We start from the raw sequence: 27,015 nt of genomic DNA, 5'->3' as shown, positions 1-27,015 counted from the left end.
GGTAGAGTCAGTGGCAGGTGTCGCATCAGCAGGTGCCTGGTCGTCCGGTTTCCCGGACGTGTCAGCGCCGCCCCCCACGGGGGAGGCTGGCAGCCCAGAGGGCTTCAGTCCTGGGGCTCCTGAAGACGGGACAGTCATTAGTGGATCAGAGGCTGGCATCAATCCCGCCCCCCCGGAGTCAGAGGACTCCCCACATGTTCGGCCATTTACGTGGGAGGAAGCGTGCGGAGCAAAAAATGGCTTTAACCGTGAAGGGTGCACAAACCACCGACGCTTCCCCCACTTAATGCGCACACATTGAGGCCGCACAACCTGCACAATTTCAACGGGGCCCCTCCATGGTCGCAACAACTTAGCCGAGGTGGCCAATGGCACCTGAGGGCAGTGCAACCATGCTCGGTCGCCCGGGTGCCATTCGTGCGTGTGAGTCCGGCGCGACCGCAATCTCTCGTTTTGTTTCTGGCGAGAGTCAGAGTTTTGCATGGCCGCCTGCCGTGCCTCCGCCAAGCGAAGGATGTTAAATTTAACATGGTCGGCGATTTTCGACTTAGCATGAGGCGCGGCAATCGTCAGCTGAGTCGCGACAGGCGGGTCAACCTCGCGACCATACATCAAAAAAAATGGCGAGAACCCGGTCGCCGCGTGAGGAGCCATCCTGTATGCCGCCAGGACTCCCCCGATCCGTAGATCCCAATCGTTTTGGGACTCAGATACCTGGTGGGATAGCATGGACGTAAGAGTCCTATGCAAGCGTTCCACCATCCCATCCGTTTGTGGATGGTAAGGTGAGGTACGAACTTTCTTTGTACCCAGAAGGCCACATACCTCGTGTAAAAGGGTACTAGTGAAATTCTTTCCCTGATCGGTCAACAACCGTTCCGGAGCGCCTTTGTCGAGGACGTAGCCCTGAACAAAAGCCTCCGCAACGGCCGCTGCGGACTGGTTGGCGAGGGGCCAAGCCATAGGCCATCGCGTGAAATATTCCACGCCAACCAGCAGGTACTTATTACCCCTCGGCGTGGAAGGAAACGGTCCCAAAATATCAAGGGCGACCAGCTCGTTAACCCGGGTGACCGAAATGGACTGGAGCGGTGGACTGGCTCCCTTCGCCGGCGGCTTCCGTTGTGCACACTGGGTACAGGACCGCAGCAGATCGTCCACGTCTCTTGCCATGCCCGGCCAAAAGTAATTAAGCTGGAGCATGGCAAGTGTTTTGAGGGTACCCAGGTGCAGGAGCCGTTCATGAGCAGCCCATACAGCCCTACCCCTCAACGTGGAAGGCACCACCAGCCTGTGACGGCGGATCGTCCCGTCCCAATGCATGAGTAAGCCCTGGCACCACCCCCATGAGTCAACGCCCGACTTCCCTTGACCTGATCCTTCCGTGCGACGTCGTAGCGCCAGGAGGGTCGCATCCTCCATTTGGAGGCGACCCCACTCAGTACTTGACAAGCCAAGTAGGGAATCACTCCCACCCTCCGAAATAGGACCAGCGTCCGAAGGAGTATCAACTGCGGCCGCAAGAACCCGATCCCGGCCGTCACTTGCCGATTTGCAACGGCCCGAACCCAAGAAACAAGTGCAATCCGGGGCGATCGGCAGGCGTGATAGGGCATCGGCGTTGGTGTGGCGAATCCCCTTCCGGTAAGTTGTCTCAAAATCGAAATCCTGCATGATCTCGAGCCATCGGGACAACTGCCCCGATGGCTGGTTAATTCGTAGGGCATACTGCAACGCTGCATGATCTGTACGGACGGTGAAATGCCGGCCGTACAGATATGGCCGATACTGTTGGATAAAGAACACGATAGCCAACAGTTCGCGGCGGGTGACGCAGTACCGCTGCTCGGCCGGGGACAGTACTGTACTACCATAAGCCACAACGCGCTCCACGCCACCCACAATTTGTGACAGCACGCCTCCAATCCCGGTATTGCTTGCGTCCGTGTCGAGCACGAACGGCATGGAAAAATCGGGGTAGCTTAACGGCGGGGCCCCCACCAGGGCATCCCGAAGAGAGACAAAAGCGGCGTTCTCCACCGGCCCCCAATGAAATTTGACCCCTTTTGACGTCAAGGCATGTAGTGGCTTAGCGATGGAAGCAAAGTCCGCAACAAACCGGCGGTAATATGAAGCAAAGCCGATGAAGCTTCTAACCTCCCCCACCGAGGTGGGAATAGGCCAGGAGCTGACACAACGCGTTTTGGCGGGATCGGTTGAGATACCTGACCGGCCGACGATGTGACCCAAATATTTAACAGATTCGCGCAGCAAATGGCACTTTTGTGGCTTGAATTTCAAATTAGCAGCGCGCATTTTGAGAAAGACGGCCCGAAGCCTATCAAGGTGTTCCTCGAACGTCTTACTGAATACGATAACGTCATCCAGGTAAATCAAACACACCTCCCATTGCAAGCCAGCGAGGACCAATTCCATCAGGCGCTGGAACGTCGCGGGAGCAGAGTGTAATCCCATGGGTAAGCGATTGAATTTGAAGAGGCCGTGCGGCGTTCGGAAAGCTGTTTTGGGCCTAGATTCGTCGTCCAAGGGAAGTTGCCAAAATCCTGAGAGCAAATCCAAAGTGGAAAAGAATCGCGATCCCGCGAGGGCATCCAGCGATTCGTCCATTCGAGGAAGCGGATAAGCATCGGCCACCGAGATCTTATTTAATCGCCGGAAATCAACGCAGAACCTTAGGGACCCGTCGTGCTTTTTGACCAACACTATGGGTGCACCCCAAGGGCTGGTCGAGGGAGAAATGATGTCCGATTTCAACATGTCATCTACAGCCGATTTGACATGATCCTTTTCGGCGGGACTTAACCGAAAAGGATTTTGGTGGATAGGAGCGTTGTCACCGGTGTCAATATGGTGGCGTAGCAATTTGGTACATCCGATATCGTATTTGTGTTTACTGAAGACGTCGGAAAATTCTCGCAATAAGGCGCGTAATCTAGCACGTTGTGCGTCAGACAGGTCAGGTGACTCAGCACACAACGCATCCAGCCAAACCTCGTCAGCGTCTGAGGCTAATCGCGTTTGAGAATCGGTGGCCACCTGGCCAATGATCGGCGTTTCCGCAGGTACCGGAACCGCATGTGCGAATACGGTACCTTGCGAAACCACTGCCGTCCGTGTCCCGACATTGAGGACCGCGATAAACGGGTCCCCATCCCCTTTAACAATAGTCTGGGCCGTCACCAGATCTGGCCCACTCACCCCGGCTCTAGATGGTCCCAAAATAACGCCCCGGTCAGAGACTCCTTTATCGAACGGTCGACGCAAGCGCAGGGGTACCAACATCTGTGCCCCCGGGGGTACACGCACCGTCCGAGCAACAAGCGCCTGTACCGTAGCACAGGCAACACGCAAGGCAGGGGTGGCAGGTAGGAACGTCATACGTCGGCCCGATGGAAGCTCGATGCATTGCTGGTCAATCAGAATTTTGATGGGCAATTTGGCCAAAAAGTCTGTCCCCAACAGGCACGGAATAGCCAGCGAGGAGGAGACGAACACCGGGCCAGATAGTTTAATGTCCCCTATCGAAATTTGCGCTCGAATTTGACCGATAATACCCAACGAGCCCCCATTCGCAGCGTAAAACGGTATATCGACAGGGAGCAACGGGCGACTCTGAACGGGCAGGATATTATAAATCAAATCTGAAATGATAGTTGCCGAAGCTCCCGTATCGACCAATAGCCGTACCTCCACCCCGTCAATATGCCCCGCGACAACGGACGACCCCGCTGATGCAGCCACAACTCGGTGAGCCAACTCGGACCATTGGCCCGGTTGGAGCGCCCTCCCCGACATGCCGCGACCCGACGCACCAGCACCCAACCCCCGAGAATTGTGTATCGGACCATGTGATAGGAAAGTGGGTGTGTGTGCAGGCCGAACATGTGGGGTGCCATGACTTGCCCGAGGATGTTGCGAAGGCTTGTGAGGAGGGCCGTCCGCAGCTCCAGGTCTCGCACCGCGCTGTCGAGGAGCCCGGCATCCGGACGCCACGTGGCCCCGGAGGCCACAATTATAGCAGACGACGAGCGTTCCAGAGGACTTGGGCTGGTCTCGGTGGCTTGGAACGTCCCGAGCCGGTCACTCGGCAGATCGCCATCCTGCAGAACGATCCGCAGCGAAGGCTCCCTCCATTCCAGAAGAGGTTGCCGCCACGGTGTGTCGTGCAGCAGCTTTGTTCGCCTTCCTCCGCTGGGAGATGAGATTGGCGTGAATGTGCCTTGCAGCCCGCAGTGATGACATATCCGCATCGTCCTGCGCTAAGATGGTGAAGTCCAGATCGTCAGCCAGCAGCAAAATTTTCTCGGCCACCATCGCATCGATCCCCTCTTCATCCATACGCGGGAAAGCGTCTTTCGCCAATGACAGCAGGGCCGTGCGATAAGCGAGTGGCGATTCCTTATCACCCTTCTGCCGTTCATAGAAGAGCTGGCGACAATCGGAGGGCGGCCCATAAACGGTGGCCAGCAGCTGCAGCGCCGACTGAATGGTGGAGCGTGCCGACTTGGGTGCAGCAGTGAGGGTGCCCAGGGCGTCGCCGTCCAATAACGCCGGGAGAGCACACAGCGCCTCGTTGTCCGACCAGCCTGCCATCTCTTGGTGGGCCAAGAACCGGCGCTGGAACCCCCCCAATCGCCGTCGCTTGCAACAAATACCTGCAGGGCCGGCAGGCGTTGCTGGAATGTCGGCTCCGTCTCCGATCCTCTTGCAGCGTCTCTTGCAGCATCCGTAGCGCGTCCCCGTACTGTATGGTCGGTGCTGGCGTCAGCTGGTGGTGACGTTTCAACCCCTGATAGGCCGCCACCGCGACCCGCCTCCGCCGATGACGTGGCGGCTGCTGGCTGGGCACCGTCTCCCGCGTGACGAGCTGGGACTCCTCCCTCCGCCCCTACTGTCTTCGTGGCGGGATTTTCGAGTCGCCCCGCTGTTGTAAAGGCGGGAGTTTCTGGCGGGCGTTGTCCATCTTCCCGCCGCGTCGCTCCTCCCGGCCCCAGGCGAGTTATTTGTTCCAGCATAGCGGCCGCTGCATACAAGAGCTCCGCCAGCCGCGAGTGAGCCAACGCCAACTCGTCAGTCGACGTCCCGGCCCTCTCCGACGACCCCGCCGATGTCGGAGCCGGCAGCAGTTGTGCAGGTACGTCGGCGGCGATGTCTTGCACTGCCCCTCCCTCGTCGTCATCCTCTCCTGGGTCTTGGGCACGAGTCTTCCGTCTCGTATCCATGCTTGGACCACTTCCAACACCAGATGTAGTAAGTTGATGAGGAGACGATGAGGAAGTTGAGACACACTGTTTATTAACTCCGGGACAGATACAATAGTTGAAGGGGTATCGGCCCCTTCACCCGTACTATGGGAAACCCACCCTAGTACTAAGCCCTCTGTCCTGTCCCCCAGTCCTCCTCTACTGGGCTACGGGAGGCTGACTGATCTGGCCCTGGCAAGCACAGATCTCGGCACCAGCTAACCAGCCTTGCCCTAAAAAGGGCAGCGGTCTGGAAGCTCTTGGGCCGCGCCACTGGCTTACCCGGCTCGGCCCTTATAAGGACGGCGAGACCGGGGAGTCCCAGGGCCTAATCTCCGAGTCTTGGATCTTCACTGGTCAGCTTCGTGTCGAACTGCCTCGAGCTCTTTGGGTTCCACCTTTTATAGGGATCGCCTCCGAGGGCTGGGGGCGTGGGCAATAACTGATGCGGACGTCGGTGTGACCCCCCGTGTATGTGAGTGCCGACAGCCCTGTGTTTGTTGTCCGCCGTTTCTCCCGTAATAACCCCTACATATGTAACACAGTAGCTTATCTATATATATAAAATCGCAAATCTGTCTGTCTATCTGTCTGTCTGTGTGTGTGTCTGTGTATCGGACCATACGCAGTTTCATTGGACGAAATGTCAGGGATTTGCGAGACACGATTGGTCCGGCGGTTGCCCCTGGCAACGGGTAGCGACGCATTCGCCGCGGGGTGGACGCCATTTTTAATTCCCGTTAAAAATAGGCGCACGCATTAACACGCGACTCTGAGGTAAATGCATCAAAGTTTCACGTCCTCTTCACTCCCCCGCCACTCCAATGTGTGCAATTACTATTATAGGGTCGGTAGATAATAAAATTATAGCGATTACACAGTATTATTGTAGCGCGGGGGGGGGGGGGGGGGGTAACGGCCCCGGTACCCAGCCTCAGCCGGGTGGGCAATTTAGGCGAGGCCGGAGGCTCTGCACGGTACTAGGCCTCGACACGCAACTCTGTCAGGCGACGACTTTGTGGTATAAACTCGATATACCCAGCGTTGCCCGGCGGAAAAATACATTTAAAATCTTCTGAAAATTTTAAAACATAACATACCAATGAAAATACAACTGTGTAATTAAAACTCTAAACCCGACCGCGCCAAGAATCGATTCTCTGAATCGCGAAAAGGAATCGAAGGTTGTCGATTCATTTAGAATCGCCTTATTTCCGTTTAATACAAGTTGGTTATAGAGTTGATATAAACTGCTACGAATGGGAAATATCCGGCGTTGACCGGGGCTAAAATATAATTAAAAACTCCTGAAAACTTTAAAACATAACATAACAATGAAAATAAAACTCTGTAATTAAAAATGGAAACCTCCTATGCGCCAGGAATCGATTCTTTCAATCGCGCAAAGGAATCATCGAAGGTTGTAGATTCCTTTAGGATTGCCCTTAACATGTGGTGAGGGAGAGTGGTGAGGGAGGGAGGTGAGGGAGGGAGAGTGGTGAGGGAGGGAGAGTGGTGAGGGAGGGAGAGCGGTGAGGGAGGGAGAGCGGTGAGGGAGGGAGAGTGGTGAGGGAGGGAGACTGGTGAGGGAGGGAGAGTGGTGAGGGAGGGAGAGTGGTGAGGGAGGGACTCATCCTCAAAACGAGTAACTGGTGTGGCGTATGAACATCGCCACTGGGGAGACAAAGGCGGCCGGGCGTGGTGGATCCAAGTCCCGGGCGAAGCCGGGTAGTACAGCTAGTTCTCTTGTATAGCTATTCAGTACTAATGTAAGTGCCTGGTCCAACCAGGATCTATTGTTGAGTTTCATGTTATCTAAAACAATGTTATGATGCTGTAGTGTTCATTCATTGTATTGATATTTCCAAGTATTAACAGATGCTGTATTTGTGCTGTGTTTTCCCATCCGTTTTACCTTGTTCAATTTATTAAATACGTTTGGAGTCAGATGTTCTCCCTGGCTCTGAAGGTTTATTGAATGCGAGGTTATCTACTCGGAGAGTGGTACAACGCAGCGCACAGCGAGGCCGAGACAGTTCCTAAGTCCAACTTTACTCCTATCAATTTCAAACACGTTGCACGGCGTGTACACTGAACACGGTGAATGGCTTTAAAAGTTGTATAATCTCTTGTAGATGCCACTGGTACTTTATGTTCTGCAGCTATAGATGTCACCACCCCCAGCTATTTGCGCGGCGGTTGAACTTACGACTCTCGGTCGGAACAGCTGCAACTAGACATACGGACGAGTCCGTTCGTATCTCTGAAAGTTCGTAAGTCGAGTGTTCGTAAGTAGAGGAGGGCCTGTGATGCCTTCTCCCTGGAGAGCTAGGGTATGGCTTACCAACCTTCGACACCCACGGGTTCGGGAAGTTCACAGCGTAATACTAAAAGAACACCAAAGGAACATTAAATTCTCCCAAACAAAGCTGTCAGCAGTGGCAGAGCATGCTTGCCAACAAGGACATTCAATTGATTTTGATAACATTGAAGTGTTATGTAGAACTAATTATTACTTGCCAAGATTAGTTAGGGAATCAATTGAAATTGAGAATTCAAGTAATTTTAATCGCTGTGATAGATAGAGCAGCCTGGAAGCGTATTTTTAAGTAAAGCACAACACATTGCAATTCCTTACAGGCGCGTCAATGCTAAGTGACTGATTACTGATCTATTGCAGTGAGGGAAAAAAAGTATTTGATCCCCTGCTGATTTTGTACGTTTGCCCACTGACAAAGAAATGATCAGTCTATACTCTTAATGTTAGGTTTATTTGAACAGTGAGAGACAGAATAACAACAAAAATCCAGAAAAACGCATGTCAAAAATGTTATAAATTGATTTGCATTTTACTGAGGGAAATAAGTACTTGACTCCAGGGGCGATTTCTTCATTAGGGCGATTGGGCGACGCACCACCAATGTCATTCAACCACAGAGTCACGCTAGCCGTCACTGTGCCTCTGGATATAGTCCAATCAGCGTTATGTCACGTTCTGTGGAGTACCGCCTCTTTTTGGGCGATTTTACTCCGGCTGAGAATCGCCCCGAGTGGCCCCATAGACTTACATTCAAAGATGTTTTTTTTCGACCGGGGGGCACTGCAATGCATTCTCTATGGCTTCCGGGAGGGCTCACCCTAACATGCTTACGTCATCATACGTAAGCACGTTTCATCCAACAATATAATTTGTCGCCACCTAGTGGAATCTTTAATAAAATAAACTTGAGTGGATTGTATTAATAGTGAGTATAGAAACAAACAAGATGTATTGTAAGAGTCACTTTATTTTTCATTAATATTAAAGAAGTGAAGTTGCCTTTACATGCTTAAGCTGTTAATTTATCCATTGCATGGGTGGACCTTATCCTTATCAATCATCCAGACATTTGCCCCCCCTGAGAGATTTTGCAGGAGCCGCCACTGCTTGACCTCTCTGCAAAACCCTTGTTGGCAATCACAGAGGTCAGACGTTTCTTGTAATTGGCCACCAGATTTGCACACATTTCAAGAGGGATTTTGTCCTACTCCTCTTTGTAGATCTTCTCCAAATCATTAAGGTTTCGAGGCTGACGTTTGGCAACTCGAACCTTCAGCTCCCTACACAGATTTTCTATGGGATTAAGGTCTGGAGACTGGCTAGGCCACTCCAGGACCTTAATGTGCTTCCTGTTGAGCCACTCCTTTGTTGCCTTGGCCGTGTGTTTTGGGTCATTGTCATGCTGGAATACCCATCCACGACCCATTTTCAATGCCCTGGCTGAGGGAAGGAGGTTCTCACCCAAGATTTGACGGTACATGGCCCCGTCCATCGTCCCTTTGATGCGGTGAAGTTGTCCTGTCCCCTTAGCAGAAAAACACCCCCAAAGCATGTTTCCACCTCCATGTTTGACGGTGAGGATGGTGTTCTTGGGGTCATAAGCAGCATTCCTCCTCAAACACGGCAAGTTGAGTTGATGCCAAAGAGCTCCATTTTGGTCTCATCTGACCACAACACTTTCACCCAGTTGTCCTCTGAATCATTCAGATGTTAATTGGCAAACTTCAGACGGGCATGTATATGTGCTTTCTTGAGCAGGGGGACCTTGCGGGCGCTGCAGGATTTCAGTCCTTCACGGCGTAGTGTGTTACCAACTGTTTTTCTTGGTGACTATGGTCCCAGCTGCCTTGAGATCATTGACAAGATTTTCCCGTGTAGTTCTGGGCTGATTCCTCACCGTTCTCATGATCATTGCAACTCCACGAGGTGAGATCTTGCATGGAGCCCCAGGCCGAGGGAGATTGACAGTTTTTTTGTGTTTCTTCCATTTGCGAGTAATCGCACCAACTGTTGTCACCTTCTCACCAAGCTGCTTGGCGATGGTCTTGTAGCCCATTCCAGCATTGTGTAGGTCTACAATCTTGTCCCTGACATTCTTGGAGAGCTCTTTGGTCTTGGCCATGGTGGAGAGTTTGGAATCTGATTGGTTGATTGCTTCTGTGAACAGGTGTCTTTTATAATGATAGGTTTTTACCCTTTCAACTGGTACAAAAACTGACACCTTTATACAAGGCATCATGTTTGCAATAACCACAACACAAGCAGTCAAAATGCAAACAAAAAGAAACAACTCTGATCATGATAAGGACAGTGCATACATTATCATGATCAGAGTTGTTTCTTTTTGTTTGCATTTTGACTGCTTGTGTTGTGGTTATTGCAAACATGATGCCTTGTATAAAGGTGTCAGTTTTTGTACCAGTTGAAAGGGTAAAAACCTATCATTATATTTTGCCACTGGTAAAGGAGATGTCTCATAGGTGTCTTTTATATAGGTAACAAGCGGAGATTATGAGCACTCCCTTTAAGAGTGTGCTCCTAATCTCAGCTCGTTACCTGTGTAGGGACGTAAATGGCGTCCCTGGGGTGTGACTATTGTGAGGAGACGCGCTCCCTTACCTGCACTTGCCTGCCGATGGGGACTCGAGGGGCCTGTTACTTTGGCTCGGGTGCCATCGGGAGAGTCAGGGGAAGTGAAGTGGCAAGAGCCGGGGTGGGGCCACGCTCGGGGAAGGGAAAGGGAAGAGGCGGGGCCTTGGGACAGTGTGGGACAGTGAGTGTGGGGCTCGGATGGTGGATGGTCACGCCGGTGGAAGCGGGAGCGGAGAGTGTTGAGGCTCCGGGCATGAAGAATCCTCCCTCTCTCTCGTTGAGGTGTAGAATAGCCTTGTTGTAGCTGTTACTGTTAAGTGAATAAAGTGTGGTGCCTCCTATCCCAGTGTGTGCCTCGTCAGACACACATTACATCTGGTGTCAGAAGTAAAAATAATTTTGCTAGGTGCTACATAGGCTACGATGTATACACGAAGCAAACAGCCTGCAAAATTGTCTTCAGTTGATGGTGATGAAGAGGCAGGCGCTGCCCTGCCACCTCCGGGAGAGGCGAGCCCAGCAATGGACCTGTGAGGGGATGGTCCCTATGGTGCACGACCTCGCTCGAGACCTCACTACTCCGCCGTTGGCGGGGAGAGACAGACGAGCACGCGGCCAGCGCTTGGCTGATCTACTGTCTGCCTGCGGCAGTGTTGGTGGCAGAGATGGACCTGGACGAGCCGGCCGACCGGGCTGGAGAGGCCGGGCCTCGAGGTGAGGACCCAGTCGCTGCTGCGTCCCAACGGCGGGAAGCGCGGGAGACGCAGCCCGCTCAAGCGGCCGCCATTTTGAGTGGTGCGCGGGAAGAAATTCCTGCCATTTCTGGCATCCCGCCAGAAATTCTCGGGGAGGATACCGAACCGAAGCGTCGCCTTCCCTTCATTAAGGAATTTGTCCCAAATGGTGGTGATTGGGTTGCCTTTAGTCGCCGCTTCAAGGCTACGTCTGAGCTGGTGTGGTGGACAGAGGCTGAAGCGCTATGGGCACTTCCTACAGTGTTGGATGATACTGCCCTAGGTGCCTTTTACTCCATTCCAGCTGAGGATCGTTGGATGTTAGCTCAAGCTGTTCAGCAGATGGCAGGGGTTTCCGAGATGCCTCTTGTTTTCCGCACCGCTCTAATTACGCTTGCGCAGGAAACTTACCCTAGAATGGACAAGGAGGGGTTGGATGCCTTAGTTTTGGACCGCATGCTAGGGTGGGCCGATTAGCTTGACGTTTGCACTTCCAACCAGCGATGATGATGATGACTTGATGTCGCTGTGGGTCGCGAGGTCTATTCAGACCCACCTCATTCGCAAGCGCAGGGCGAAGGTAGTGGCGTGTGCAGGTCCGGCTAAGGAGGAATCGGACCATGAGGGGGAGCCCTCTTAGGCCTTCGCGTCGCTCAACGAGGGCGGCTGGAGGAAGACCCGTCCGGGACGGAGGGACGATCGTGACGGGGGCCTCATCCAAGCCTGCGTCGTCCCCCTGTCGTGTGCTTCAAATGCAGCAATCCGGGCCACACCTCCAAGGGGTGCCGCACCGATCCTGGGAGTACATCCTGGGCGCCGGCGTCTTCGGGGCGTCCCTCCTCCGGGCCACAGGGCTCACAGGCGAGTCGGGCTGCACCTCACACTCAGCCCTCGCATTCACATCACGCATCTATGATGGACGTTGATCGCCACTCACAGGGGGGCGCGTACGTCGAGAATCGGCGGCGGACGAGTGGCCATTACGACCTGCTCAGTGGTCGGAGTTGGGCCAACGCATTGTGGCGGTGGCCACGGCTTCGTCGGCCGTCATCGGCTCATTGCAAGGAATGGAGGTGCAGATGCTGGTTGACACAGGTGCATCCGCTACCATTATATCTGAAACCATTTTTGAATGCTTGCCCGCTTAATCGGGTAACTTCGTCCAGTTGATGTCCCGTGTATTGTGGGCCAAGTGTTGGCTACCATGGCCATTGGAAATATTCAATTAACCGGGCCTGTGCTGGTCTCTAAATCATTGGGTGTTCCCTGCTTGCTCGGTACAGATTTCCTGGGCAAAATGCCCCTTAAAATCCTTCGTCGACCAGGGGTGCCTGGAATTTCCGTCTGGCCGTAGGATGGCCTTTTTACCCTCCCCCACTCGACTGGGAAGAGTAAACGCGGTGTTTCCGGCGCTCGTGCAGGATACGGTTCGGATTCTCCCTGGAGCGCAAATGCTTGTGCCCTTGCGTCTCAAGCGGGAACCTCGATAGGGAGGCCACCAAGGAAGGTGTCCTGTTGAGTCCATCCAATAAAGCGCTGCCGGGGACTTGCGTTAGTGGGAGCCCAAACCATTGTCAGACATGACCAGCAGCCGTTCATTCAGATTCTAAATACTGATCTGGAGCCCACTGTCATACAGGCGGGCACAGTACTGGCCAATGCATCGCCCGCGGAAACTGATGTCGGCGGGACGGAGCCCCCGTGGGTTATCGTGTCTGCCGAGACAGGGGGTGAAAATTACGGGGCATGGCTGGATGCGCTCTGTGAGGAAAGCCCTGACTTGTCAGCTGTGCAAAGGTCTGCATTGCGGGCGCTTCTTCTAGAGTTTGCGGACGTGTTTAGCAAACACAAATACGACATTGGCCGCACGTCATTGGTCCACCACCACATTGACACGGGAAATGCGGCTCCCATTCGCCAGAACCCCTACAGGTTAAGCCCTGCTGAGAAGGAGTACTGTTCGCACCGCGGTCGAGGAAATGCTAGCTGCAGACATCATCACCCCTTCTACTAGTCCGTGAGGGGCCCCTATTGTCCTCGTCACAAAGCAGGATGGCACCTTGAGGTTTTGCGTGGACTTTAGGAAGTTGAACAAAGTCTCGGTTGCTGACGCATACCCGTTACCACGTATGGATGACTCCCTGGATGCCTTGTCAGGGGCCCGATTCTTTTCCACCCTCGACTTACTTTCTGGCTTTTTGCAGTAGACGATAATTCCAAACCAAAAACGGCTTTTCGTACCCCCAGGGCTTGTTTGAGATCAACCGCCTCCCCATGGGGCTACATTCTAGTCCGGCCACGTTCCAACGGCTAATGGAATTATTTTTAGCAGGGCTCCAGTTGGATTCGTGTCTCATTTACCTTGATGATGTTATTGTTTTTGCACGAACGTTCGAGGAGCACCTGCAGCGGCTGCGAGCGGTTTTCCTTATAATGAGGGCGGCCGACTTAAAGTTCAAGCCACAGAAATGCCATTTCCTGCAAAAGTCGGTGCGATACCTGGGTTACGTGGTCAGCTAATCGGGAATAGCGACGGACCTCGACAAAACAGCGTGCGTGCGTAGATGGCCGACCTCCAAAATGGTGGGCGAGGTGCACAGTTTTGTGGGGTTCGCCTCCTATTACTGCAGATTTGTGCCTGGCTTTGCCACTATAGCCAAACCACTCCATGTCCTCACTGTCAAGGGCCAAAAATGTTGTTGGGGAGTCGAAGAGGCAGCATTTGTAGCTTTGCGGGAGGGGTTGGTCAAAGCGCCCCCTTTCCACTATCCCGATTTCTCACAACCCTTTCTCCTCGACACGGACGCCAGCGACACCGGGATTGGCGCTGTGCTATCACAGGTCAATGATGGTATCGAAAGAGTGGTGGCATATGGGAGTCGTGTGTTATCACCGTCTGAACAACGATATTGTGTGACGCGCCGGGAATTTCTGTCCTCGTACATTTTGTGCAGGTATACCATCCGTACCTCTATGGGAGGACGCCTCCCTACTCAGATTGCGGAGCCGAGTTGTTGTTTTGGACGAGGGAGTGCTCATGAAATGGGATGCTGACCTTCAACGCTATGCACTGGCAGTTCCACGCGTCCTACGGGGGAAGGTTATAAGGCTGCAGCACGAACGGTTGATGCACCTTGGGGTTCGTAAGACGTTGGCTACCCTGAAGTTTAATTTTTTTTGGCCGGGCATGGCCGATGATGTGCATAACGTTTTGCAGGGGTGCACCGAATGTGCTCGCCGGAAATCTCCCTCGAAGACAGATCGCCCGCCTCTGAAGTCCATTGTTGTGTCACGGGTGAACGAACTCGTCACACTGGATATCCTCGGTCCGTTTCTCACCACACCGCGGGGGAACAGATATTTATTGATTGGTGAAGAATATTTGACCCGTTGGCCAATGGCCTGGCCACTACAGAACCAATCGGCGCAGGTCATTACGGACGTGTTCCTTCAGGGTTACGTTCTGGATAAGGGCGCTCCTGAACGTCTTTTAACGGACCAGGGCAAAAATGTATCCTCCAAACTGCTGAAGGATGTCTGTGGCCAATTGGGTACCCGGAAGGTCCCCACGTCTCCCTATCATCCCCAGACGGATGGTATGGTGGAGAGGTTACATAGGACCCTGACTTCAATGTTATGTCAATGTGTCAACGTATCCCAGTCCGACTGGGACTTGCAATGTATGGGCGGGAGCGCGACCCAACAATTTACGCGCAGCTCAGACCGACACAAGAATGTGCTAAAATGGCTGACCCCATGCGGCTTACCCTGCAACGGTTGGCAGAGGCTCGGGAGGCGGCTAAGGGCCACTCGGCCTTGAGGCAGGCAGCCAACGAACGGCTTTTCAAACCAAGTCTGTCCTCGACAATATGGGCACCGGGAGACAAAGCGTGGCTCCACTGCCCCCAGGTCTCAACGGGCACCTCCCCCAAATTGCACAGGCCATGGCAGGGGCCTGTGGAAGTGGTGGAAGTCAGGAGTTCTCAATTCGTGCGGGTTCAATTGGGCCGTCACCGTTGGTTTGTGTACCCGTCGCGGCTGAAACGTTTTTTTTTCACCTGATGTGGACTCGTCATCTCCACTTTCCGAGGGCCGGGTGTTGGGCGGCCTGATGAGCTGGAGCGCGCGTTGGCTGATGTCTCGCCTCAGGACATTTGTATGATTCTGCCCACAGGACCTACGCGCCTAGCGCCCTCGACGTCGCAGGGGGTTCCGATCCATGGAAAACGAGGAAGTTCGAGGACACCATCACCTGACCCGCCGCTTGACACGTTCCCGCCTCGGGAGATGCCAGGGGCTTCGGGTCATCCTCCAGCCATTCCCGGATCCTCCAGGGGACCTGTGGGACCCTCGCTTGACGGACCAGTGTTGAGGACTCTGGCAAAGACTGCACGATTTAAATGACCATTTAGGGTCCAGGAGCACCGGCACTCGGCAGTCGTGGGTGCCAACCAAGGCCACATGGATCAATGGCTGATCCGGGCTCATCGTGTGTTCGGGCACGGTTCCACATGTGCGGGGGGCTTTTGTCTGGGTGATGGGTCGGCCTTGTAAATAGTTATAACCTTTGGGGGGGGGGCAATTGACCCCGGTATGCTCTCTTGTTCGCCGTGTTCTGTATATTGTGTAAATAAGTATTTCGCTTAGTTCGGGTTAATTGTTATTGTTGTTGCGTTGATGTTGTTGGAGGCCCACGTGTAGCGTTGTATACGTAGGTTGGTCAGCCGAGACGGCTGAGTTTCATAAAGGGGGGGGGTGATGTAGGGACGTAAATGGCGTCCCTCGAGTGTGACTATTGTGAGGAGACGCGCTCCCTTACATGCACTTGCCTGCCGATGGGGACTCGAGGGGCCTGTCACGTTGGCTTGGGTGCTATCGGGAGAGTCAGGGGAAGTGACGTGGCAAGAGCCGGAGTGGGGCCACGCTCGGGGAAGGGAAAGGGAAGAGGCGGAGCCTTGGGACAGTGTGGGACAGTGAGTGTGGGGCTCGGATGGTGGATAGTCACGCCGGTGGAAGCGGGAGCGGAGAGTGTTGGATGTAATTTACAGCGAAACGTCGTCGTACTACTCAAATTGTAAATGTTGTGGATTATTTGTCTATTGTTAACGTGACACATTTTTTACTGATTGGCCGTGTCTGGTAGTGGTGGGTTGCGATACATTTATAAATAATGCGTTCTATTCTAGATTTGAACGCGTTCTAACCCAAAAACATTTTATTATGAAGAGTTTGTGGCGTGATCCACCAACACTAGTTGCTGCCTCTGCAGCGCTGGGTCACAGGCAGCCACCCGCAAGTCCCCGCAATGGCTCTCGATCGTCTGCTGTTATTGTGTTGGTGCCTTTTGAACCACTGTGCTGTTATAGTGCTATCGTTCAAAATATTCATCACATTCTGGGGCAGGTTATCACTACCATACGGCTTTACAGCTGCTGCTGCTGTTGTGCGTGTGCAATCCCGCGTCTCGATCCACTGCTGGATGAGGAAGCCTCCCTCTCCACGCCGTATGGGGTCGCCAAACGTTGACCATACTTCACCACGCGGGTCGACCCGAGTGTGGCACAGCGGCGTGGGATGTTGCCCACACCACCTATAGCACCTGTTATGCACGGCGATGGGTCGCCCATCCGACGCAGTGCCCAGGCTCAAACCTGGCTTAGCTTCTCGTCTCGATCAAGATAGGGCGCGTGCGATCACAGCATTTAAACCGTGGTTACAAAGCAATTACTTTACCGAAAGAACTAAAGAGTATGGATTCCTGCAGTCACGAAAGCTTCACATCAAGATACACAGCAATTATTTATTTTCTTCCTACGGTTGTTATGTAGCTATTAGCCTTGCCACTATTGCATTACCAGCCGTCACATCATGGTTTATCGTGCAAAGAATACTGTAGTCGCGTTATCGTTAAGGGGCCGTCCATAAATGACGTCACGCGATTTTGGTCAATTTTTGTCCCCCTCTCGTCACACGGCGTCACAAAAAGTCAAACCCCCCTCAAATATGACGTCACGAAGCTCTGCCCCCCCCCAAAACCATATTTCCATTTTGAAAATAAAACATGCTTCAAATCACTTTAAACTATTGTCATTGTAGCGCGTATTTAACGTGGCGCTGCACTCTGATGTTGTAGGAGAAAACACGTATAAAAAGGTGGCGTTGGAAAGCTGAAATTTAGCATAAAATTCACTTGAAAATATTCAACGTCTAACTAAAATTGCAGATGTTCAGAATATTATCTTGAAATTCTCTTATAATTTTAAAATATTAAAAGTAATTCTAACTATAAAAAAAATACTTGAAACTTTGTAGTAGAACGAAGCAAACTTGAGACTACAATTATAACAATCACATAATCATTCCACAGAATGAAAAGCCCTGGTAGAATTATCAAAATCAAAATGTTTAAAAACAATCATTAACATTTTTTACAAAATGTATGCTTCTCCATTCTCCCATGGAGAAGCAAAATGCTCCTTCAGGGAATAAATAAAAGGTGATCTTAGTAAATTTAAATAATCAAATAGTCAATAATGAAATTAATCAAAACTAGTGTTGTTATAAAATTCTATTTAATACAGTAGAACGTGTTGTTTATATTTAGAGTTGCTCATTTTGATGTGAAGTCACATTTCCCCCCCTCCCCCCCTCGTCACACCTCGTCACAAATGTTTGACTCCCCTCCCCCCTAGGTGTGTGACGTCATTTATGGACGACCCCTAAAGTTCTGTACCGCGATCGCATCGTTCACCGCGAACGTGAACGGTGATTGGGAGGGGGGCTATGGGGCCGTCCATAAATGACGTCACTCGATTTTGGACGATTTTTGACCCCCCCCCTCGTCACGCGGCGTCACAAAAAGTCAGACCCCCTCCTCAAATATGACGTCACAAAGCTCTGCCCCCCCAAAAAATATAAAACATGCTTGAAATCGCTTTAAACTATTGTCATTGTAGTGCGTATTTAATGTGGCGCTGCACTCTGATGTTGTAGGAAAAAACATTTATTTAAAAGTCTATTTAATTAAGTAGAAGGTGTTGTCCACATTTACTTAAAAGTTGCGCACTGTGATGTGACGTCACATTTCTCAAACCCCCCCCCCCCCCCTCGTCACACATCGTCACAAATGTCTGACCCCCCCCTCCCCCCAGGTGCGTGACGTCATTTATGGACGGCCCCTATCAGCGCGAACGGTTGGCCACAGTCGGGCGCCGTGGTGGCGTTTTTACGAGAGTTGTGTCACAAGCGCGTCGTTTCTCGAGTGAGGGCAAGAGGGCATTAAACTAAAGAAGTTTAATCTTGATTTGAAGCTTTCGTGACTGAGGCTCGCGCTGTCTCGAACGTTGGCACGAAGCTCGCCAGGCCGCGGGTCTGACTGGGTGGGGCAGCAGACAGGCGACCACGGGGGGCTGCAGACCAAAGCACCCGTTCATAGTCGAGGTTTTTTTTTTACTGGCGAAACGTCGTACTCGGATTGTAAAAGTTGTGGCTTGGCTCTCCAACACACCGGTGTGCTGTACTAGTGACGAATTGGCACGTTCTGTATACGTGACAACCATTACTAGTTGGCTGTGTCGGGTGGTGGCGGGTTTTAAGAACACATTTAAGCGATCTAACCCAAAAACCTATTATGCAGTGGCGGCTCGTCAATAGAGGGCGCAGGGGCGCCGCCCCCATCAATATTTAAGAAATATACATATACAAAATTTATATAAAAATACATAAATAAAATATTTTTTTCATACGATGTGCCGGCTGGTAGTAAGAAAAGCATCAGCATTTAATTAAAACGGGCCTTAATCGGTCAACTATTTTCTATGTTTTTCAATGTGTTTCATGCGGGGCGCCGGACAAATGGATGTCTATGTGAGACTTTACATTTTCGGACAGCATGTGACCTGAAGCTGGTCTCTAATTGGTTTCTTAAAGATTCTGCTCGGGGCGCAAGTCGTTGCGTCCCTGGCCAATCAGAATTGGATACATGTTATTTTATCCAATCTGATTGGTTCTCGTCACCTGTCATTCAAATTTACGCTACTGCGAGTGCGCAGGCGACACCACTTTGACACTTGCTAGGCTGATCAAATTTTTTGTGTAAACAATGGCAGCAGTTCATCCAAATTCTGTAATTTATTTACAAAAAAACCCTTTCACAAGGCTTTCGCTGAAAGAAATAAAAAAGATAAAGGATCTCGGACCGGACCAACCCGATTTACAAATCCAGCAGCAGGCCAGTGACAGAGGACGAAGCTACACACGAAGCTTCACCCGCGCTTGTTATGAGAAACGGAGGTGGCTGGCTGGATGTGATGTTAGCAATTCTCTTTTTTGTTTTCCCTGTCTTTTATTTCAAAGTGTCGGCACTGAAGTTTTGTGTGACAAATGCAAACGTCATGAAAGTAGCCGCAGCCATATTGCTAATAGCATGAAACTAACGTTTTTATGTTCAAGTAGGAAACATGCTTTTTGGTACTTTGGTCTGAAATGTATATAAAAGAGAAACATTTATGTTCAAGTAGGAAACATGCTTTTTGGTACTTCTTTTGGTCTGAAATGTAAATAAAGATAATCAAAATTTATATTCAAGTAGTCAAAATGGTTTTTGGTACTGCTTTATATTTACTTGCCCCCCTCAATAAAATAAAAAAAATGCGCCCCCCCAAAAATAAATATCACCAGCCGCCACTGCTATTATGGATAATATTGGTCGCGAAAGCCTAAGTGTTAAAAAGGTTTTTGAGGTTAGATCGCGTTATTATAAATGTGTCGCAACCCCTCCACCACCCGACACGGCCAATCAGTAACAATGCGTCACGTTACCAAAACGCCAATTTGTTACTTCTTCAGCCCACCGGTGTGTTTGAAGAGTGAATCCATAACATTTAGAATTTGAGTACGACGTTTCTCTGGTAATTACATCCAGCATCTTCAGGCGATTTGCCAGAATAGTGGTGGAGGATTGCAAAACATTTATCATAAAGCGATCTAATCCAAAAACCTTTATGAATACTGGTCGCCAAAGCCTACGTGTTAAAGAGGGCATGTCTTCCGACACGCCCCCCCCCCCCTTTATACTGGATTCAGAATAGTTATGATGGAGGAATCCGATGAGGCATAACGCTCTTTTTTTTCTCGCAGATGTCCGGCAGGTTGCAGGTCAGAACGTTACACCAACAAACATTGCAAAAAAAAAAACCACGATATGTATCCAAACAAAAGTCAACTTTTTTTTAAACAGGTAAATAAAGTCTACTGAGCTATTAGCTTCTTTTTCAGAAGCGACCTGGTCACAAATGATACCTCAACGATGTGGCTCATCATGTGGAAATGTATAGCAGCCAAATAATCTAAACTCACATTTCTCATATTAAACACTGTGAATTGGACATTGAGTCGGGCCAGTGGGAAAACATGACTCAATTGCCTAACTCACAAATACGAAGTAGGCGTCATCACAGCGATTATTCACCACTCCACTACTCCTGACAGAAATTATCTGGCTAAAAAGAAGAGATACCTCATTGTTAAACTACGGCTGTTGCACTCCCATAACGTCAGCCATACGAAGCAGGAGATTTTTGGGTTTGATCTTCCACGAAGCTCATGGCCCACTCTAAACCGCATCCACACAAACCATGGCAGATGCGGATACCTGGTCCACAAACGGACAACAAAAAACTCCAGCAGTGTGCGACTACGGTCATCCAGAACAGACCGTACAACGTAAAACGACGCAATGCCCCCGATCCACAAACATGTGAGACATCTCGGCGATAGACCACTCCGCTGCTCCTGACGCGGTTTGTCTGGGTTTGACCACCTGAATGTGAAATCGTAAGTCATTGCTCTGCGTCTACATCAGCCGTACGAAAGAAGCAGTATTGAGAAATAAGACGACTAATTATGTTGATGCTGCTGCTCCTGCTGCTGCGTTGGCAGTGGTGCACAAGCACAGTGAACAAACAAAAGCTGAACATTTTGGTAATAAAATAGGCGACGTTTTTGACAATGACCCTTCTCAATCGCGCAGAAATTCCAAAAAGCGTCAATCTACCACGTGTGTCGTTATCATAGTCATATGTACTATTTGTTAGAAATACCTTAAGGTAGCTTTAGGCTTTTTGGAAAAGCTCCAAAAGAAAGGTGAAAAGAAAAATGTGCCATATTTATCGATTATTTAAAAAAAATGTTTTCTTATAAAGACTACAGAACACAATTTTTTGTTCTTCTTAACAACTTATTCTGAAACTTATAACTGTACGTGAGAACATGGCGAACAGGAAAGTTTGTGGGCAAAAAGACACACAGGCTGGACTTTGTTGTCTTAAGGACATTAAATGTAACAGCTGTACGCAAGGGGAAAAGCGTGTTATATTGTGTAAATATTTATACTGTCATAAAACATTGGTTAATCTGTACGCTGTATTATGAAAAAAGAGTAATAGAAATGAGAGAAAAAAGATAGCTGTATGTTTGAAGGGAGCTGTGATTTCGTGTGTTACCTCGCACAATGTCGACACCAAAGAGAAATGGACCCTCACCCCCACCGAACGCGTGTGACTTGGTACGGTCGATCGCGCGCTACTTAATCAATAAATAAACGAAAACTGCACAAAATAATTAAAGTAATTTCAAGTTGACAGATGGGGAAAAAGGAATATGGTGTGCAAGTTACTGCTTTGGATGAAGGTAAACCTGGGTCTCCTTTAATTTGGGGTTGCAAGTGAAGGTGATGAAGAGATGGGGCGTGGCATATTGGCTGATGTACGTCATGGCATCCTGAGTCTTTTCATGCACGTATCTCGGTGGAGCTGTGAAGGATGAAGGCAAAATGACTAATCAGCCCACATTGTGACCGTTTGCATCTCCTTCGGCATTGATGGCGTCCCAGAAATGAGCATACTGGTCACACGCAGGCGGTTTTGATTCAGTTGAATGTAAAGAAGGCGCTCACTCTCAATGTTGGCATACTCATCGACAACATACTGGTGAAAGAGGTTGGCGCACCATAATATGTGGTTTCCTCCTCTGTCCATGATCACGAAGGAATATAAGTGTTTTTTTAGAGGAGACAGTTTTGTGAGGATGTCTTTATCCTACAGCTTTGTAATTGGAGGAATATTGACGTGGTACCCATCTTGGCCTTGCCACAGGAAAATGTGTTATTGTAGGGCATCGTATGCTCTGTTAGTGTCAGGAAATCGTGCGATGGTGTTTTCTTGGTATGGAAGAACAATGTATCTCTCACAATGTCCCTCACCCACCGTAAGAAAGCAAGGTCAACAATATTTGGGACATTGAACCTCCCTGCGTGCTCCCTGCTTTGGTGGAAAGGTGCGGTATGGCAAAATATAAATGGGTGATGTTCCCACGAATGTAACAAAATGATAGACGAAATGCAATGGGCTGTAGCTAAGAAAGTCCAACGTATTTAGCAGTATGACATATTAATCAGCATCGCAGTACTACGTATCAGTAAAAAGCATGCCGTGAGCAATCAAAACAATAGAAATGCATTGAAGAAATAAGCTGAAACAAGTGTACATTAAAGAGCAGCAGTACCCACAGGTAAGTTGAGAAACAGGCTACAGTCTATATTATAGACTGCCAGTACGCCGACTCAATGACATAAGCATTGTTACAGTCGACATGCAAAGCTGGCAATACGGTCAGCAGCTGAAAAAGCAGGAAACAGTTGACATGAAAGGCTGGCAGTACACTGAGTGAGGTAAAGAAGCAGGCAACAGATTATAGACTGGCATACACTCACAATGGGCAAAAGCAAAATTAGCAGTGTAGATATTAGTGTCAGTGCACTGACGTTAATTAATCAGCAAGCAGCAGGTCACAGCAGACTGGCAGTACACCGTCTCAGCGTCATAAAAACACAGTCAAAAAAGGAAATATTTAGCAACCTAATAATTAAAATGTAGTTTTGTGCACACAAACATTATCATTGTAATATCTGCCAACTTCTTATTCTTAGGTTTTTTCGGTAAAGTCACGTAGGTAAAACATCAAAATTAATGAAAATAAAATAAAAAATCACGACGTTTCGGAGGCAAAGTGTCATCCACATACCTTCGTCATCTGGCCACATGGCCTCCCAGTATTGAACCACTTCTTGGACCACATCAATTCTAGACACCCATCCATCAGATTCACCATGGAAGTGGAGAAAGACGGTAAACTACCATTCTTGGATATTCTGTTTGAGAGGAGGCCTGACGGATCCTTGGGACATTCTGTCTACAGGAAAGCCACCCACACAGATTCCTACTTGAAACCGGATTCCCACCACCACCCATCTCAAAAGAATTCTCTCATCAAAACGCTATACCACAGAGCCCATGGCATTTCTGACAAACACCACCTGACCGGTAAATTAAGACATGTACATCGGGCCCTCAGGATGAACGGATACTCTGACCGTACTATCCGCCAAGCTGTTTCTCCCACCACACAGAAACAGCCACATGAAACTCCGACCAAAACTATCACGTTACCATAAATAGCAGGCGTGACCAAAAAGATCTCCAAAATTCTAAACAAACATAAGATCCAAGTCCGATTCAGTACAGTGCATAAAATCCGTGATCTGATTCCATCTGTGAAGGATGTCGTTCCTGACTTACAGTATCCTGGAGTCTACAAATTGAGTTGCATTTGTGGTGATTGCTACATTGGAGAAACGAAACGTCATGTTTCTGATCGTGTCCGCGAGCACAAGTCAGATCTGAAACACGGCAGAACTGATTCTTCTGCCATTGCCGATCATTGCTACAACTCGGTGGGCTCTCATGAAATTGTCTTTTCCGAGACCAAGGTTCTCTGCAAACCTCCCGGCTACCATCAAAGGTTTGTACACGAAGCCATACAAATATACAAACACAGACATAATTTCAACCGTGATGATGGGTACAAACTTAGTAATCATTGGAAAGATGTTATCAACCACGCAAAAAAGACTTAATTACACTTTTTTGGACCATCTTATCTGACAGGCACTATTTTACTTTACTTTACCGAGTGTTAACATCCCCAGTGTTTAACAGTACTCTCTTCATTGTTCAGCCAGCATTGGTATAAACATGGGCATTTTCGTTCTTTCTTCTATCATGTGTATCAGGCCTCCCCTCCCCCTCTCTGTCCAATGCGTTGGCGTGTGCAGCAGCAACCGCGTCCAAGCCGTCGTCCATTCTTTAGGCCCCGCCCCCCTCCCCCTCCCGATGTGTTGTACTTGGCACTCCGTGCCTTCTTTGAGCCCCGCCCCCCTCCCTCCCGATACGTTCCATTCATTGGCTACCACATTCTGATGAGCTCCCCCCCCCTCTCCTCCCTCCTCAACTTGCTTTTAAGGGATTACATCTTGAATCATTGCCTCACTTGATGCAGCTAATCCGGCTGTGACGGTCCCACCTGATGACGGAGACTTGTGTTGCCTCCGAAACGTCGTGATTTTTTATTTTATTTTCATTAATTTTGATGTTTTACCTACGTGACTTTACCGAAAAAACCTAAGAATATGAATCCTTGCAGTCACGAAAGCTTCAAATCTAGAATGCCAACTTCTTCTTGGTTTTTTCGGTAAAGTCACGTAGAAGGGAAGTAATAAAATAATAAAAATTAAACATAATAAAATAATTCTCACGACGTTTCGGCTACAATGCAAGCAGCCGTCTTCAGGTGAAGAATGAGACACTGCCAAGCTAGGAGCTTATATATAAGCTGAGTTGGAGGTGGAAGAAGAGCGCCTTAACAAAAGAATGTACATATCAAGAGGAATTTAGCATATTCATGGGAAATGCGTAGGAGGTGGGCGGGGGGGGGGGGTCAAAGTCATATTATGCCCATGAATTATGCAGGATCAGCAGCACCAAAGAGAGGGGGGTAGCATTAACAAAGGGAGGCCATGTTAATAGTATGTCGAAGCAATGAAACATGTGAATGGGAGAACGGTGGCAGGAGACCCGCAGCGGAGCAAATAATGCATTTCCTGTGGAGAACACAAGATACACATTTAATGCCAGTGAGTGGACTGCGGTCTGAAAGTCACTCATTTTGAACGTGAAGGAGAAATCCCCCCCACCCTCCACCAATGACGCGCCTGCTTGGAATGACATTGTGACATGAGATGAACACTTGGGATTAAAAATCTCACTTCACATTGGATGTTAAAAGGTCATGTGACGTCATTCGCAAGAGTAGGTCGCTGTGCAGGCATCACGATCAATATTTGAAATACTGTAGTCTGTTCTCCTATAACGGCTGCGCGTTTTCTTAACGCGAATTGCACGTCGTGCGATGAATGTGAGGGAACACATTTTTGTTATAACGCGGATGCAAATTGTATATAACGCGATCGAGTGAACAGACGCGCGTCGCGCGAGTAGCAATAAGCGGTGGTACGCTTGCCTCAGCGTGGCATCGCACAAGGCAGTGGGATGCTGCTGGATGATACCCAGGCGCCTCAGTCTTTGTTCAGCCTGCGTACGCATCTCACGTGTTTTCGTGGATTGTGCTTTACCCCCTATATTATATACTAGCTTTACTACCCGGCTTTGCCCGGGACTTGGATTCACCACGCTCGGCTGCCTTTGTCTCCCCAGTGGCGATGTTCACACACACTACACCAGATACTCGTTTGAACCTGAGTCGACCTAGGGGAGGCCCAGGACCGGTTCAAATAATCGTCACCGGTGTTGGCCGTGAGCGGGAATCGAACTCGGGTCGCCGGGTTTTGTAGCGCAGCGCGCTAACCACTACACTACCGCTTCCCCCACACACACTCGCGCGCGTCCATAGGAACACATCCATGCGCTTGCAGCAGACACACACAACTTTCAGAGTGCGTACGGCAGTAAACGACTCAAATAATAAACCAATGCTGCACGAAGAACGCCTTAGACCTGCAACACATTTGTATTTGACTTTACCCGCGATCCGCAGGCACACTCCTTTACATTTCCGCACACGGGTCACATGACAGATTCTAGATTTGAAGCTTTCGTGACTGCAAGGAATCATATTCTTAGGTTTTTTCGGTAAAGTCACGTAGGTAAAACATCAAAATTAATGAAAATAAAATAAAACAAAAAATCACGACGTTGTGTTGCCTCCGAAACGTCGTGATTTTTTGTTTTATTTTATTTTCATTAATTTTGATGTTTTTACCTACGTGACTTTACCGAAAAAACCTAAGAACACATGACAGATGTGACGTCACAGCACAGATGTGACGTCACAGCTCACTTGCCGTGCAAAATATATGCATAATTGCGCCCCCTCCCCCCCAAAAAAAACAAGTCTATTTTTATAATTTTTGCATGGTGTACAGTCTGAAAAGTACCCACATGGCAAATTTCAAGTTTGTTGCATGTCGAGAAGTACGCTAAACATTTTGAACAGACACACATATTCAAAAATGTTCCTTTTATATATATAGATAACGCGATTTTCCCATCACGCGGTGTTCTTCAGGAACGCAACTACTACCGCGTGAGAGGACAGGACTGAATTTCCTAAAAAGTACACATTTGGGGGAAAAATCCAAAGTAACACCGCCCTCCCCCTGCTGGCAGACGGATGCCCACCTGTGCCACACAGAGACAGCTGCCACGTGGCTGGATTGTGATGCAAAGTCCGCCTTATAAGTGCCCTGCAAATAAAGGTGTTGTTATGATTACAGATAGTCCCCGAGTTACGACTTACGATATTTCGATCTTACGATGGCGATATCGATACGACAAAATTGTTAAATATTTTAAATTTCGCACGGCAGGCAAACGCAGCAGCGTTACGAGATACGATACTGTACGTTTTTTTAAATAGCAGATAAGGATTGTTTCCTGAAAAAACTTTCTATTAAATTGCAGTTCATAGTCTAAGTATTTACGTTGGGTTTTTTACTTTACATTTTACTGTGTAATACAGTATTGTAATTAATAATTATACAGTACGGTACTGTAAATTGCTCTGTTTTGCTAAATTATCACCATTCTAAATTTGAAGTTTTCGTAACTGCAAGGATCCATACTCTTTGGTTCTTTCGGTAAAGCCACGTAGGTGAAAATAAAAACAAGAATAAGAATAAAAAAAGAATAGA

At 49.4% G+C, this 27,015-nt stretch overlaps 1 protein-coding gene across 1 annotated transcript in view; it reads left to right on the top strand.

Moving 5' to 3' along the window:
- The window catches only part of LOC133341894 (acyl-CoA dehydrogenase family member 10-like), a 110,641-nt gene that overhangs the window by 13,618 nt on the left and 70,008 nt on the right, over positions 1-27,015 (top strand).

This window comes from Lethenteron reissneri, chromosome 12 (assembly GCF_015708825.2).
Source record: "Lethenteron reissneri isolate LAM-NWPU_2019-01 chromosome 12, ASM1570882v1, whole genome shotgun sequence".
Classification (NCBI taxonomy): Eukaryota; Metazoa; Chordata; class Hyperoartia; order Petromyzontiformes; family Petromyzontidae; genus Lethenteron; species Lethenteron reissneri.
This window is presented reverse-complemented; position numbering and strand designations above follow the sequence as displayed.